The sequence below is a fragment of the Callorhinus ursinus genome, unplaced genomic scaffold (genome assembly GCF_003265705.2).
Source record: "Callorhinus ursinus isolate GAN/ISIS: 27379988/994484 unplaced genomic scaffold, GSC_fseal_2.0 scaffold5, whole genome shotgun sequence".
Taxonomy (NCBI): Eukaryota; Metazoa; Chordata; class Mammalia; order Carnivora; family Otariidae; genus Callorhinus; species Callorhinus ursinus.
In genome coordinates this window covers 37,313,678-37,329,090 of record NW_027397067.1, presented here as the reverse complement: position 1 = coordinate 37,329,090, position 15,413 = coordinate 37,313,678, and positions in this window count along the sequence as shown.

Genomic DNA, 15,413 nt, shown 5'->3' with positions numbered 1-15,413 from the left:
CAGAGATGACCCTGAAGGACACTGGGTAAAGAAAATTCTAGAAGACCAAAGTTCAAACATTCATCTGGCTTTTCCCCCCTCACCTAGAAGAAAAAAGCCACAGCTGGCTAGATAGAAGCCCTTTGTGAAGCTGAGGTGATGTCCTGCATGATGCTATATATGCTCTGAGCTGCAACCAGTGCATGGTGATTTTTTTCTTTAAGCCAGGTCCCAGAACAAAGTGGTGGAAGTAGGATTAGCTCCTCCAAATATTACCCTTAATGATCACTTGTAAAATTTTGTTTCCTGTCTGATGCTTTGCTGGCTTAGAGGTCTTAATTATCAAGGGAACAATGCTTCTACCAGAGGACTCAATAACTTCCATTGAATTGGAAATTGAGACTATTATTTGGCCACTTTGGGCTCCTCTAAGGATAGCTGAGTAAGCTGTATTTCTGATAAGGAGATATTTGAACAGATATTTCAAGGAAGTTAGAAGGCTAGTCAGAGAGCCTTATAAGTAAAAAACATTGAACCAAGAAATGTATAAAGGTGTCAATAAAGAGCTGTGATTGATCTTGTTTACCAAGGAGAAATAGGGTGCTACTTCTTAATGGGGACAGGGAGGAATATGTTGGGAACCCTGAATTTTTTTTTTTTTTGGATGCCTCTTCGTACTTCCAAATCTAGTGCTAAAATTTAGTGTAAGATATAGCAACGCCTCAAAAGTAGGATCACCCATGGCTCAGGCCCTTCAAGAATAAAAGTTTGGGTCACCACATACAGAATCATAAATGTCAAGAGTTATGCAGAAGCTGAGACTTTATTGCCAGACAAGTTAGCCTGTCACAGTTTGGATGCTGGCAAGAAACAAGACTGTTGGGTCATTCAAAAAGACTTGATTACTCACCGTAATAGTAATAGATGAGGGTCAGCATTTGTGCTGGTCCTCAAGCATCAATTCCCACATGGAAATACAAAATGGTCAGGCAATGTATATACATACAGTGAGTGGCATCACAGATAAGAACTCTGAGTTTTGGAAACCCAGTCCTTTATAATGGATAGTAAGCCTGTCTGACCTTTGCCCCAGTGGGAGACATTGTCTTTATTATACTGGAGAATAAATAAAGTTACTCTTTGTTATGCATCTGTCCTTGAAGTGACAGTCCTGTTTGCAAAATAGGCAGAAACTTGAGAGATCCATGAAGAACTGTCTTCCAATGACTGGTTTAGGTGCAGGATAAGGGCAAAAGCAAATAGAATGTAGTAGAGCAAAGACGGCTAATTATGATGTTGTGATTGGTTTCAGAATCAAGGGCTATGATAACTATATATATTTTTTTATCCTTGCTTTATTGTGTATATGCTTGAATATATTAATTGTTCTCCCCCCACAGCTTCATATAATTTGTATTGTTTGTGATTAACATTTTATTCATTACTTATATTACAAGCCATTTATCAAAGGAGGATTCCTGAGCTAGAAAATAAATGAACATTATCCAGACAAACTACCAAACAGTAGTTTATGGGGCTTTTTATCTTTCTTTTTTGAGAGAAAAGTTGAGTGTACCTTTGTTAGTATATGAATAGTTGTATTTATGTTAGTTGGAAGTATGTCTTCGATATTATTGTTTGGAAGGTAACAATGGGCTAAAGACTGGGAATGGACATTGAATATCCAGAGAGTAGAATCTACATGATATTCTTACAGATTTTCAGTTCCATCCTGACATTCCAAATGCTGCAGGACAAAGCCTAGAAACTACTTTCTCCCTTGCCAGCAGAGTGCCAGCTAGATTCTGCCAATCAGAAGCTTAGGCACAAGATTTGGAAGACCGAGGAAGAGTTCCAGTCCCAGCCAGATTACCACAGAATCTGTAAAGGTGTGCCATGTGAGAAAATCAGTGACTCTTCATTCCTTTGATAAATATTTATTGTGTACTTATATTGTACAAGATGTTCTAGATGCTGGGAAGACAGCAGTGAAAAAAGAGAGGAGAATAAGAATAAAAATATATACAGCATGTTAGATGTCAATAATTACACTCAAGAAAAATAAAGCAGGCAAAGGGGATAGAAAGTAATAGAGGTGCTATTACAGGGGTAGCTGAGGAAGCCCTATCTCTGATAAGGAGATATTTGAACAGAAATCTCAAGGAAATTAGATGACTAGTGATAGAAAGTGTCTTATAAGCAGAAAACAAATGTAAAGGCCCGGAGGTGGGAGTATGCTTATCCAGAAAGGAGTTTGGGGAGGGAAGAGAGTGATGGGTGACGAGGCCACTAAAATTGAAGGGGGCCAGATTATTCAGTGCCTTGGGTAGCTAGCAATGGCCTTAGGTAGCTAGCAATGACCAGGACTTTGGATTTCATGTCAAAAGAGATTGGAAGGTACTGGAGGGTTTGATGCATAGTGGTGACATGATCCTGATTTGAGTTAAAAAGATGTGTGGATGCTAGACTCTTGGGAGAAACTGGGAGGCAGGTGAGTGCAAATGAAGAAATGATGGTGGTATGAGCAGAGGTGGTAGTTAGATGATGGGGGTGAGAAGTGGTCAGATTCTGGATATACAATCAATATTCATTTTTCACAGATTCCAGGTTTATAATTTTGCCTTCTCACTAAAATTTATTTGTACCCCCCAAGTCAATACTCACAGTGCTTTATTTTTGGCCATTCACAGACATGCATGGGCACAGGGGAGCAAAAAATTTGAGGTGCTTCGTGTGCACATTATCAGCTGAGTTCCAACAAGATGACACTCTTTCCCTTTTTGTTTCAGCTCTCATAAATAAATGTCCTTTTCATTGTATATTCAGTGCCACATCTTTTTCACTTTTGTGCCTTTTGTTGGTGATTTTGGTGTTTAAAATTATTCCAAGCATGGTGCTGAAGTGCTGTCTGGAGTTCCTAAGCACAAAAGGCTGTGATGTGCCTTACAGAGAAAATATATATATTAGATAAGGTTTGTTCAAGCATGACTTCTAGTCCTGCTGGCCATGAGGTCTGTTAATGAATCAATTATATATATTAAATAAGTGTTTAAACAGAAACATATATAAAACAAGGTTATATATTGATTGGTTGATGAAAATGTGACCAAAATGCACACAGGAACATAACTCTGTTTTCCTCCAAGGAGTGATGATTTAGGATGAGCTAATTTGATGTTTGCAGTGACTTTATAGGACATAACTACTGTGAATAATAAGAATTGTTTGTATCTTGAAGATAGTGACAGGATATGCTAATGGATTGAAAATGGATTATGAGAGTAAAGTAGGGCTCTAAAATATTTGGCTTAGATAACTGACAGAAGAGAGTTGCTATTTGCTTATGTAGGAAGACTCTGGGAAGATCAGGTTTTGAGGGTGAGGGAAAATCAACTTTGATATTAGACATTAAGTTTGAAAGGTCTACTAGATGTTTAAGTGGAGTTATTGAGTAATCAGTAAGACATATAGGTTTCCATTGCAGATACAAATGCCACATTCCAACTATGTCAGCTACTTCAACCGTGTGCTCTTTTCTCACTAACCCTCTTGGTTCTCACCAGGAGGAATCAGAGCAACAGCCACTAATAGAGAGAAAGTGGGCTAAGGAAAAAAATCAACCATATCCTTTGCTCTGGCAGGTTAGAGTTAGAGATTTTGGAGTTTTAATCATTACATTGGATTTGTTTCTTAAAACTTGTGAGTGACTTTCTATTATTCATAACTGACAGAAAAGCTATGGGATCTGCCTGAAATCTTCATCATAGGGGTGTGAAAGAGTGGGCCCATAGAGTGAGTTTCATAGGCATGGGAAAAATAACACATCCTAGTAAGCTCATCTACGATGTGACTTTCATTATCTTCCATATGCTGACAGATTACAGATTTATGTCTCCAAACAATCTTTAGACTGATCTCTCTTTCTTCTGATCTCTAGACTGTTGAACCCCCTCTTTGGTATTTCTGTTGGGTGTCGTAAAAGTTCCTCAAATTCAACATATTCAATATTCAACTCATAGTCCTCTCAACACTTCTGCCAAAGATTCTCTCCTTGATTAATCTCTAGACAGACTTTTCTGAGCCTTGTTCTCCACTAGGCTTCAACCTTTGTCTATAAAGAAGCAAGCAAAACCCTAACATGGTTTCTAACAGTTCAGGGCTTTATCCCTAAAATGACCCTATCCCCACTTAAAGCATCTTCCTGAGAAAAGTCAAGGCTATGAAAAGAATTTACTGTTTGTTCAGCCAATACCTTAAGATTGGTCCCTTTTTCCAGACCCTATGGAAAGGTAGTGGTCTAACTTTGATAAGTGCCAGCTAACAAACACAGATGGGTTTCACATGGACTAATTCCTGTTTTATGGGGGAAAAAAACCCAAACAGACCTGTTTTTCTCCCATGTTTCTCCTTTACTCATATACTCACAACACTTCTGACATTTCTGCTCACCAAATATTATGGGTTTTCCTACACCAAGCTATTCTCTGTGACACCAGTTGGGTGTCCTACAATTTAACTCAATTCTGACACTACCTACCTGAAGATAGTGTCAGATTCCACAAGTTAAGAGCTCAGTCCCACAAGACTGCTCCTCACTTCAGATTCCAAATGCCAAGTAGTAGGTCCCCAGGTTACCCACAGCTTCTGTCTGACTTGGCTATAAATTGGAGGTTCCCATAACCTCCTTCCCCTCAGATTCAATTATTTGTTAGAGCCACTCATAGAACTCAGGGAAACAATTACGTTTATTAGTTTATTAAAAGATATGATAAAAGATACAGAACAGCCACATGAAGAGATACATAGGGATACTTATGCACAGGAGTTTCTGTCCCATAGAGTTGGGGTATGTCACCCTCCTGGTTCATGGATGTGTTCGGCAATCTGGAAATTCTCGCATTTTTTGTGGGATTTTTTTATGGAGGCTTCCTCATGTAGACATGATTAATTATTAACTCTATTTCTAGTCCCTCTCCCCTCTCTAGAGAATGCAGGGGGTGGAGGTGGAGGATTAAAAATTCCAAATTGCTAATTATGGCTAGGTCTTGCTTCTGACCAGCCTTCATTCAGGAGCCCACCTAGAGTCACCTCATTAGAACGAAAGATGCTCCTATGCTCTTATCACTTAGGAACATAAAAGGGTTTCAGGAGCCCTTTGTCAGAAACTGGGAATAGAGATTGATAGATATCTATATTTCTTATTATTTCATATCATCCTTCCCACTTTTTGTACTTACTCACTTCCCTAACTATACTGTCCCATCCCTCACCTGGCTCCTTATTCCCTCATTCTCCCTTTAAAACTCTTAGTCACGTCTGTAGAAATTGAAGTTGAGCTGAGTTCATGCTGGACTCTTTTTTCCTATTATAATAGTTATTACTGATTCAAATCTGTTCTTACCACTTTAGTGGCCAGTAAAAATAATCTGGTCCACTTTCGATGTTCCCTATTCAGCAAATGGCACTATCATCCATCCACCTGTGTAAATCAGACTCTTGGACACCAACCTTGATATCTCCTTCTTACTTTAACCTATATCACCTCCTCACTCTCCATAACTAATCCATCATTGTGTCCTGGAGTTTAAGCTTCCAGATATCTCTTAAATCTGTGCACTTCTTTTCAACTCTACCACTACCATTTCTGAGCAGCTGTGTAGAACACCAGACATAAGCATGTTTTATTGCCAGATTGCTCACTGCCTGGGCTTTAATCCTACTCATATTGCATATTATCTTGTGACCTTGGCAAGTCAACTCCAGAGCTACTTTCCATATCTGTAAAGATCATTACAGCCTCTAATACATAGGATTGATGTTAGGATTAAATGAAATACTTCTGGCACATGAATTCTGTTAAAGTAAGCTATTATTAGGTTAAAATATCATCATCTCCTGCCTGGATTATTGCAATATCCTTATTGGTCTCTATCCATTTTTGCGTATCTCTCCAAGCTTGCAACCTTAATCCTGGGAGAGTTATCATTTCAAAGTCCAAATATAATTGTATCACTTTTCTTAAAAACTTTCAGTGGTTTTAACTGCTCTAAGGTTAAAGACCTAAATCCCTAATATAACTTACCAGGCCTTCCTTCATTTAGTGCTCACCTGTCTTTTTAGATTCAGCTCTCTGCACTCCTGCTATGCCCATCTTCTTTAGTTCTTCAAGTGGTCCATGACATTCTGCTTCTACCATTTCCTCTGACTCTATGACTTTAGGCTTTCTGCATATACTGCTTGACTATCTGCAGTGTCTTCTGTCCTCTGTGTCTAAAGAATTCTCCTAATTTTGTATGTCTCAGCTTGTACATTGGTCAGCATTTTCGCTTTGGTGCAAAACATTCAGGTTTTTGTTTGTTAATGGAATTATTCTTCTTTCTGTTTAAGCTCTTTTTTGTTTTCTAATATGTGATCACCGGACATAATGATTTATAATGATGATGCTGGCTTTCTACACTACTAATGTAGTGGAATCAGACATTTTCTAAAGTCAAAATGTTGGTAAAACTTTAACAGTGAAATTAAGATTAAATGAGACTCACTTTAACACCCTCAGGTTTCCACTTAAATAAACTTACATATAAATAAAATGAGGTGTTTAAATGGACAGAGGACTTGAATAGACATTTTTCCAAAGAAGACATACAGATGGTCAATAGATACATGATAGGGTGCTCAACATCACTCATCATCAGAGAAATGCAAATCACAATCACAATTGGATATTACCCCAGACCTGTCAGACTAGCTATTATCAAAAAGAAAAAAAACAGCAAGTGTTAACAAGGATATAAAGAAAAGGGAACCCCTCATGCACTGCTGGTGGGAATATAAATTGGTGCAGTCACTGTGGAAAACAATATGGAGGTTCCTCAAAAAATTAAAAATAGAACTACCATAAACCTCAGCAATTCCACTTCTGGCTATTTCCCTGAAGAAAACAAAAACACCACTTCAAGGAAATATAAGCATTCAATATTTATTCCAGTATTATTTATAATAATCAAGATATGGAAGCAGTGTAAGTGTCCAGTGGCAGATGAATGCATAAAGATGTGGTAAATATATAGTGTAATATTACTCCACCATGAAAAAGAATGAAATCTTGCCATTTGCAACAGCATGGATGGACCTAGAGAGTATTATGCTAAGTAAAATAAATCAGACAAATACCATATGATTTCACTTACATGTGGAATCTAAAAAAACAAAGCAAACAAACAAACAAGACAGAAACAGATTCATAGATACAAGAAACAAGCTATTGGTTACCAGAGCAGGGAGAGGTTGAGGGGGCAGGCAAAATAGGTGAAGAGTATTAAGAGGTACAAATCTCCAGTTACAAAATAAGTGAGTTATGGGCATGTAATGTACAGCACAGGAACTATAGTCAGTAATATTGTAATAGCTTTGTAAGGTGACTTATGGTAACTAAACCCATCATGGGGATTATTTCATAATGTGTAAGAATATTAAATCATGATGATGTATACCTGAAAACTAATAGGATATTGTCTGTCAATTATACTTTAATTTAAAAATGAGGTGTTTATGTCCACTTGACATGGCTTGACAAATAAGCTTATATATTGATCATTTATTTCAAAAGTGGTGGGCAATTATATATATTTTGAAACTAAATGACTTAGGTGTTATGTATAGTATATTATTCTTTATATTTTAATTAATAAAATACATTTATGCTTCTTTCTCTGCCTACAAACAGAGTAGAGATTGGTACAAAAAATCAAGCTGACAGAAAAGTAGAAACTGTTAAATGTGACCATCAAGTTAGTGTAATATTTTTGTGACTATACTTCTGAGGTTTGGTTCTGAGGTTCCTGGCAGCTGAGGTTCTTTGGTTCTGAGGTTCCTGGCAGCTGGAGCAAAAAGAGAAATGACCTTCATTATTGGAAAAGAGGAAATATTGCAGTTCTTTTGGGAAAACATTCCCTCCAGTTTAAAATTCTAAAATAAATTTCTCACGTGAGGCTTTATATTCAGGATAATGAATGATGTAATAGATAATATCTTCTAAATGCAAAACTAAATTATATAAAATACAGAATAAAATTTCATATCCAGATGGGCATATTACATATTAATTGGGATTTGGAATCAGAGACTTTATATTTTTGACAGGATGAAAGTTCATCTGAGCATTTTCACAAAAGCATAGCCAAGCAAATTAACAATGTGAATAGATTTTAGAAGAAACTGCTTAATGGAAGAGAAGCTATAATTTTAAAAACTTGAGAAATATCTCTTTCATGTAAAGTAGAGTAGTTCCCATATGATCTGAGCTAGGGCTTTGATAGGTTGATGAACATTAATTTCCAAGGCTTTTTAAGGGAGAATATTTAACTAGGAAACATTTAAGTTAATTAAACATTTAAGTTAATTAAAACATTTAAGTTAATTAAAAATACCATATATTTGAAAGCTTAGAGAAATATTTTTATTTATTAATTTTATTAATTTATTTATTAATTTTCTTATTTCAAAATAATTTTTGTGCACTGCCCCTCCCAAGTAATCCTGCCAAGTAAAAGTTACTGTTTATAGAAAGGTATTATCAAATTTTGTATCTTTCAAATATGTTTGTTCATTATACTCTGTACTACTCTAGTCATTTAAATACACTTGTATATTTTTCACATGTCATAGCAGAGTATTTTGTTATAAAATAAAGGAATGAACTGATAAATGAATAAGTGATATATTTACCACAAAGTCATCATCACTCTCCTCTGTCAGTGGTAAGAATTACAGGCCTAAATTTAGTGCTGGGGTTCAGCCCTTTTTGTCTTTCTAGGGTTTTTTTCTGCCCAATTGTGAACACTCTCTGGGAACTAGTTCTTCAGGAACTTCCCTGTTAAACCTTATGCATAAGTTAGCTAATAATTAAGGCACAGGCTTAAATGTATAACAAGTAAATTAACTTATGTAAAGCACATCTAATAGTGTATATAGTAAGCCAACAATAAATATCAGTTCCTTTCAAATATATTTTAATTTTAATGGATTCTCTTGCAAACACTGAAGGGCCTTCCTGATCTTAAGAAATTACATTAAAATGAATGAACATTGGCATCTATATTTTTGAGAAGCCCTTTGCCTCCCTGAGAGGTATGTCACATTGATTGTTGCTTCTTTATTGACTCACAATTCTAACTGTGCCAGGGTTTTCTAAGGCAAAGAGGCTTTCTCAATTTACAGTCTTTAATGCTTTTACATGGATACTGCAGGTGGTCTTTAATCAGAAGACACTTTTCTACCTCTTATCATGATGTATAGGCACTGAACAGATGCAGGGTCTGTAGTCAGGTAAAACCAATACCTGATATAGGAACCTGGACACATGAAAGAGCTCCTATCAAGAAATTGCTTATGACCCATGTAGAAAAGTTTGATTAGGATTTGTACAGAGGCATAAGAAAGCTAGATTCAAAATAGAAAATGTAACAAAATTAATTTTGCCTCATTTGTTTAAAAAAATAAATTCTAAAGTAATTTTACAAATTTCTAAAACTCTGCTTTCATTGAGTTAACAGATGGTGTGTTATAAAACAAAGAGATTATTTCTTAACTTTTTCATGGAATTAAAAATATAGTGATATACAGTTTGCTTTGCAACTCACTAAATTTTATTTTGGAATTAACTTTATCATTTTTTTAAGATTTATTTATTTTAGAGAGTGAGTGCATGAGCAGGGGAAGGGGCAGAGGGAGAGGGAGAGAGAGAGTCTCAAGCAGACTCCCCACTGATCGAGGAGCCCCATGGAGGGCTCCATCTCAAAACCCTGAGATCATGACCTGAGCTGAAGCCAGGAGTCAGATGCTCAACTGACTGAGCCACCCAGGCACCCCTAATTTATCACTTTTATTTTTTTATTTATTTATTTTTTTTATTTATTATTATTTTTTTTTAAAGATTTTATTTATTTATTTGAGAGAAAGAATGAGAGAGAGAGAGCACATGAGAGGGGAGAGGGTCAGAGGGAGAAGCAGACTCCCTGCCGAGCAGGGAGCCCGATGCGGGACTCGATCCCGGGACTCCAGGATCATGACCTGAGCCGAAGGCAGTGGCTTAACCAACTGAGCCACCCAGGCGCCCCCTAATTTATCACTTTTAAAACCTGAGTTGATATGAAGTTCTAACACAGTTTTTCTTTGGTCTTGGACAGCATCCCTTTGCCATTTTTCAAATCAACAGTCTCTTTTGCAAATAGGTGTGTTCTATACATGGATATATTTGTGGATAGCTCTGTGTATGAATGTCTATAAGGATATAAAGTGAAAATCTATTTTTTAAGTTCCATCTTGTCAGGAATCATGTAAGATGAAGGATGAAGATTGGAAATGATTTCAATTTGGTCAGCAACTTCTATTAGGTATATAGTAAGGAGAACAATTTAGCATTAGATAAATGAGCTTTTATTGACCACATTCCACCATAAGGCAGCAACCTGCAATCTCAAACAGCAAATATCTACATGTGATAGTCCCAGGTTTAGAACATTGTTTTAGGCTATCATTACGAACTTTTAAATTTCCATTAAATACTATGATCTTTTGACAGGAAGATATTAAACATACAAAATCCTAACAACTGAACTCTCTCCCAAGTGGTATAATCAATATCTATTACTAACAAAAAAAAAAAAAAGAATTTACTGTTAATCTGAGACTGATACCTCATTTGCCTTTCTATATTTATCACCATTGTCAAAGCTATTATAAAGCAAAATTTTGAATTTATATAAAGCGAAACACTTGGTCTACATCTTAGGGAAAGAGGGCTATAGATTACCATTTAATATGGTTGATAGCACATGCCAAATGTCTGCAACACTTTTAAGAAGCAACTCTCTCACTGAGAAAATTAATTTTATGACCTAAACTTAGCAAAATGATACCCAAGTAGCATTAAACTTTTTAGTGCATTGCTACTGCTCTTAAGACAACTAAACCTTTTGCCACATTTTGCTTAATAGTTCATGCTGGATATGAAGCAGCCAACTTTTCTGTAAACCTTGGTAACTTTCTCAGAATAATTTAGAAAAGCAGGCATTATAAAATGTTAAAGGTCACCAAGATTTTAAAATCTAATATCACCTTTGTTAAAAATAACCTCTGACTTACAGCATTACTCATCTGCCCTTTCTCTCAGACTTTATTAAAAACTATGACCAGTGAGTCAGAAATAGGGGCTTTAAAGGATGTTAAATTTTCAGGGTGAAGCATCTTCTGAAAACTCATCATTTACACACTTGCCATTGTTTTTCACAATAATCCTTTTTGATTAGTCTTCCATCCTTCCTGTAACCTTGGATTTTGAGGACATTTCACTAAATCACCAAGAGCTACCTACTTTCTCTTTTTAAAACATTTTCTTTCATAATTCAGCCAAAATTTCCATAAAACTCTTGGGTTTCTCACCCTATTTTATAAGAAATAAATCTTCACTTTCATATATTTTCTTTTTGTCATTCTACTAGTGAGACTTAAATGAAATCTTTTCCTCTTATATACTATTTCGGCATTCTTTAAAAAGCTGCTTTTTCTGGTGTGTTTAAATTTTAAAAGTTTATCTCGTTACTTTTGAATTTTTCTACTTAATTATATAATAATAATGATTTGAAAAACTTATCAGTTTATCTAACTTAAAATAAGTTGTCTTTACGTCAATTTGTAATTCTCCCATTATTTCTTGCCTCTTAAAAAGTGACCAAACTTCCTTTTGGCCAGAACCGCCATCTTCCAGTAATTTGCCAAAGTGACCAACACAAAGGGAAAGAGGAGAGGTACCCACTATATGTTCTCTAGACCTTTTAGAAAACATGGAGTTGTTCCTTTGGCCACATACATGCGAATCTATAAGAAAGGTGATATTGTGGACATCAAGGGAATGGGCACTCTTCAAAAAGGAATGCCCCACAAATGTTACCATGGCAAAACTGGAAGAGTCTACAATGTTACTCAGCATGCTATTGGCATTGTTGTAAACAAACAAGTTAAGGGCAAGATTCTTGCCAAGAGAATTAATGTACGCATTGAACATATTAAACACTCAAAGAGCTGAGACAGCTTCCTGAAGCATGTGAAGGAAAATGATCAGAAAAAGAAGGAAGCCAAAGAGAAAGGTACTTGGATTCAACTGAAGCGCCAGCCTGCCCCACCCAGAGAAGCACACTTTGTGAGAACTAATGGAAAGGAGCCTGAACTGCTGGAACCCATTCCCTATGAATTCATGGCATGATAAATGTAAAGAAAATAAAAGACCTCAAGACTAAAAAAAAAAAAAAAAAAAGTGACCAAACTTGAATTCTTAAGTTTTTAAATTGAAAAGCATTATGTTGTCTGATAGCATTCTCAGAATTGAGTATCCAAAATGCTTTGATCCTCTTCCTGCTAGAAACTAAAAGAAAGCAAACAATAATTCTATCTTCTTTTTCTTCCTCTTCCTCTTCCTAACATGTAGGGAGAATTTGCTGTGTGCTCAGGTCTTTATATATGCATTATCTAATATTCTTATCCAATGAAACAGCTGCTATTATTCATATTTTGCATGTGCGGTACTTGAAGGAATCTATCCAAGGTCACAGAGCTGGAAATAGTGTGGGGTGCACTGTGGTGGTCCCACCAGCATGTACGTTTTTTATCTGTGAAAAACTGTGTGTGATTTATTTTCAAAGTTCATATTGTAGGTTGAAAACAATTCACAATAGAAGGGAATCTGAAAGAAAACAATCTATTTTCACAGTTTCTATGGTGTTTTTGCCAAGTTGTGAGATACCTCAAGATATCTAAATGTCACAGACAACAAACTGGAAAGAGCTGGAGTTGGCTTTAGAACACGGTGGCTGCACATCTCCAAGGAATCGTTTTGACTCTTACTAGATCCCACTTTCTTCATTATTCCTCATTATTCTTTTCTTTCTCCAGATTGCTCATCTTTTTTAAGGGTGCTATGACCATGGCTCCCTCTGTCCACAGAACTGTTGGCAAAAGATTAAAAATTTGCAGAGGATGGACAAAAGCAGAAGTAACAGCCAGAGTCAGGACTCACCGGAAAGGGGCTCCTTCTGGAGGACCACCTTCCATTCTGCCATAAGGTCCAAGCAGGCAGAGTTATTTATAATTCTCTGGCATTCACATGGCCCATGTTCAGTCCCTACATCTATCTCTGACATTTCTGGAATTTGTAGAACTGTCTTGAAATAAATGTCTAAATAGAGATATATGAAATGAGAAGGAACTTACATATCACTGCTAGCCATAGGAAAGAAAGGATGCAGGACAGCAGGGAAATAGGAGATGCTCTGTGTTCCTCCTGCATCTTGGCATTTAAAAAAAATCTTAAAGAGAGACAAGTTGCTAAACTTTTAGGCTTTTCTGAAGGTAGTATTCTTTGTAAGTTTTGATGCCCGGGTAATTTGAACATTATTGTAGAAAAAACTATATCTGTGTTTTTAAATCTGGTCATATTCTACTTAAATGTGTTTTTAAGTGTTTGGTTCTGATAAGCATTTATTTTTTAGTTTCATCCTCCTTGCAGAAAGTAATCAGTGTGAGATCACAATTATCTGATATGTGTAAAATGATTGTTGTGGAAACTACTGAATATAGACCATAAGTTATTTTTTTATTAACTAGTTAGGAGCAAGAGAGACCTGGAGTTGTTCATCATAATGACTGTCAGACAAATTTTCTTTTCTGGAAAGAAGTCAATATATGGTAGCATGCCAGAAAAGGTACAGATATTGCTTAGAGCATGTTAGTTTATAGGTTTTCAGAAAGGAACATAAGAATAAGAACCTACAGTTTAGCTAAAGGTCTGGGAGGATAATTCAACATTATGTCTGGTTTTAGTTTACCTAGTAGTCCGTTTTCTTTAGATATAGGTAGAGAAAATGCAGGTGGTTGTGTTTGGGCTTGCTTAGTTGTAGACAATGTGGCCCCGTAGTTTAATAAGAGCCTGGGTCTGAAACCTGGTGTCACTAATTACTGGTTGGGTGGCCCGAGAAAATTTGTACAAATTCCTTATTCCTCTTTTCCTTTATTAGTAAAGTGGGGATAAGCATACTAGTGTATACTCCAGAGGGGTTTTGTGAGGATTAAAAGTAACATCACTAAGTCACTTAATATAATGTTTAACTCTCAGTGAGAACTCAATGAATGTTGGTTGTTTTTACTGCAAAAAGTGGCTTGGGATTGAGTCCCAGGACTGATTTGTATTTATTAATTGTGTGACTTTGAGGAAGTTACATAATTTCTGAGTGTCTATTTAAAAACAAAATCTGTAATAATGTCTACTTCTGAGGGTTGTTAGGATGATTAAATTAAATGACGTATGGGAAGTACCTTGGTAAGTATAAAACACATCAGAGTGAGCCACCAGCATGACTACTGAAGAGGTAAATAGTAAATAGCCTCTTACTGTCTACTGATGTGTAGATATTACTTTACTGTTTTCTTTGTTCTCTAGTGGTAGCAAATGTGTATTATTAGTTAAGTGATTCAAAGATGAGTAGTGTCAGTTTGAATGTTATTAAGGTTTGTATATACAATTAGAGTTGGAATTAGCTAAAAAGGGAAAAATAAATGTGAGAAAGTTATCAAATTTAATACCCTTAAATATTTAATAATCTTATGCCAACACATTATACATAAATATAATTATTAAATATGAAGCCCATTTTTGTTAATCGTCTCTTTAATGACTGCAATAGAAACTGTGAATTTAGGAATTTATAAGAATTTAACCACAGTTAATAATAAATCTTAGAAATGTTATCTATGGAACATAATTTAAAAATTTCCCCTTTTATCCTCACAGCTATACATTTATTTTAGGCCCCTACCTCCTCAAAGGGCAGTTTCTCTTTCTCACCATACTTACCCAATCGTCTGTGTTCTTCCAGATGGTCTTCACTTTCACATCAGTCTGCCTTTGCTCATTGAGTTTCCCTTGCCTGTAAAATAAATAATTTAAATTATATTTCAGGCCTCCAGCTCATGCGTTTTATACTTTATGAAATCATTGATCACTGCCACATCTCAGAACACATAGCATACTTCCTGAACTTACTGGTGTTCATTGTTTTCTTGCTTTAGACTGGAGGTAACTTGGGGAGAAGGAATCACTTTTTTTATCTTTGTATCCTTGGCATATTATACAATACTTGGCACATAGTTGAGGAATAAATTACTGTATTAGTTACTATATGATTCTTTTTTTAAGTTTTTGTTTTCAGTTGGTTAACATAGTGTTATATTAGTTTCAGCCGTACTACAGGATTCTTATATTTCAAGCCAAATGAGGCTTGGTGCTGCCTCTAATTTATTTCCCTTTTTCATGTTTGGTAAATAGCCTCTTAAAAAGTGAAGCCACTAGCTAAATATTGAAGTGACCACAAATTTCAGTTTGT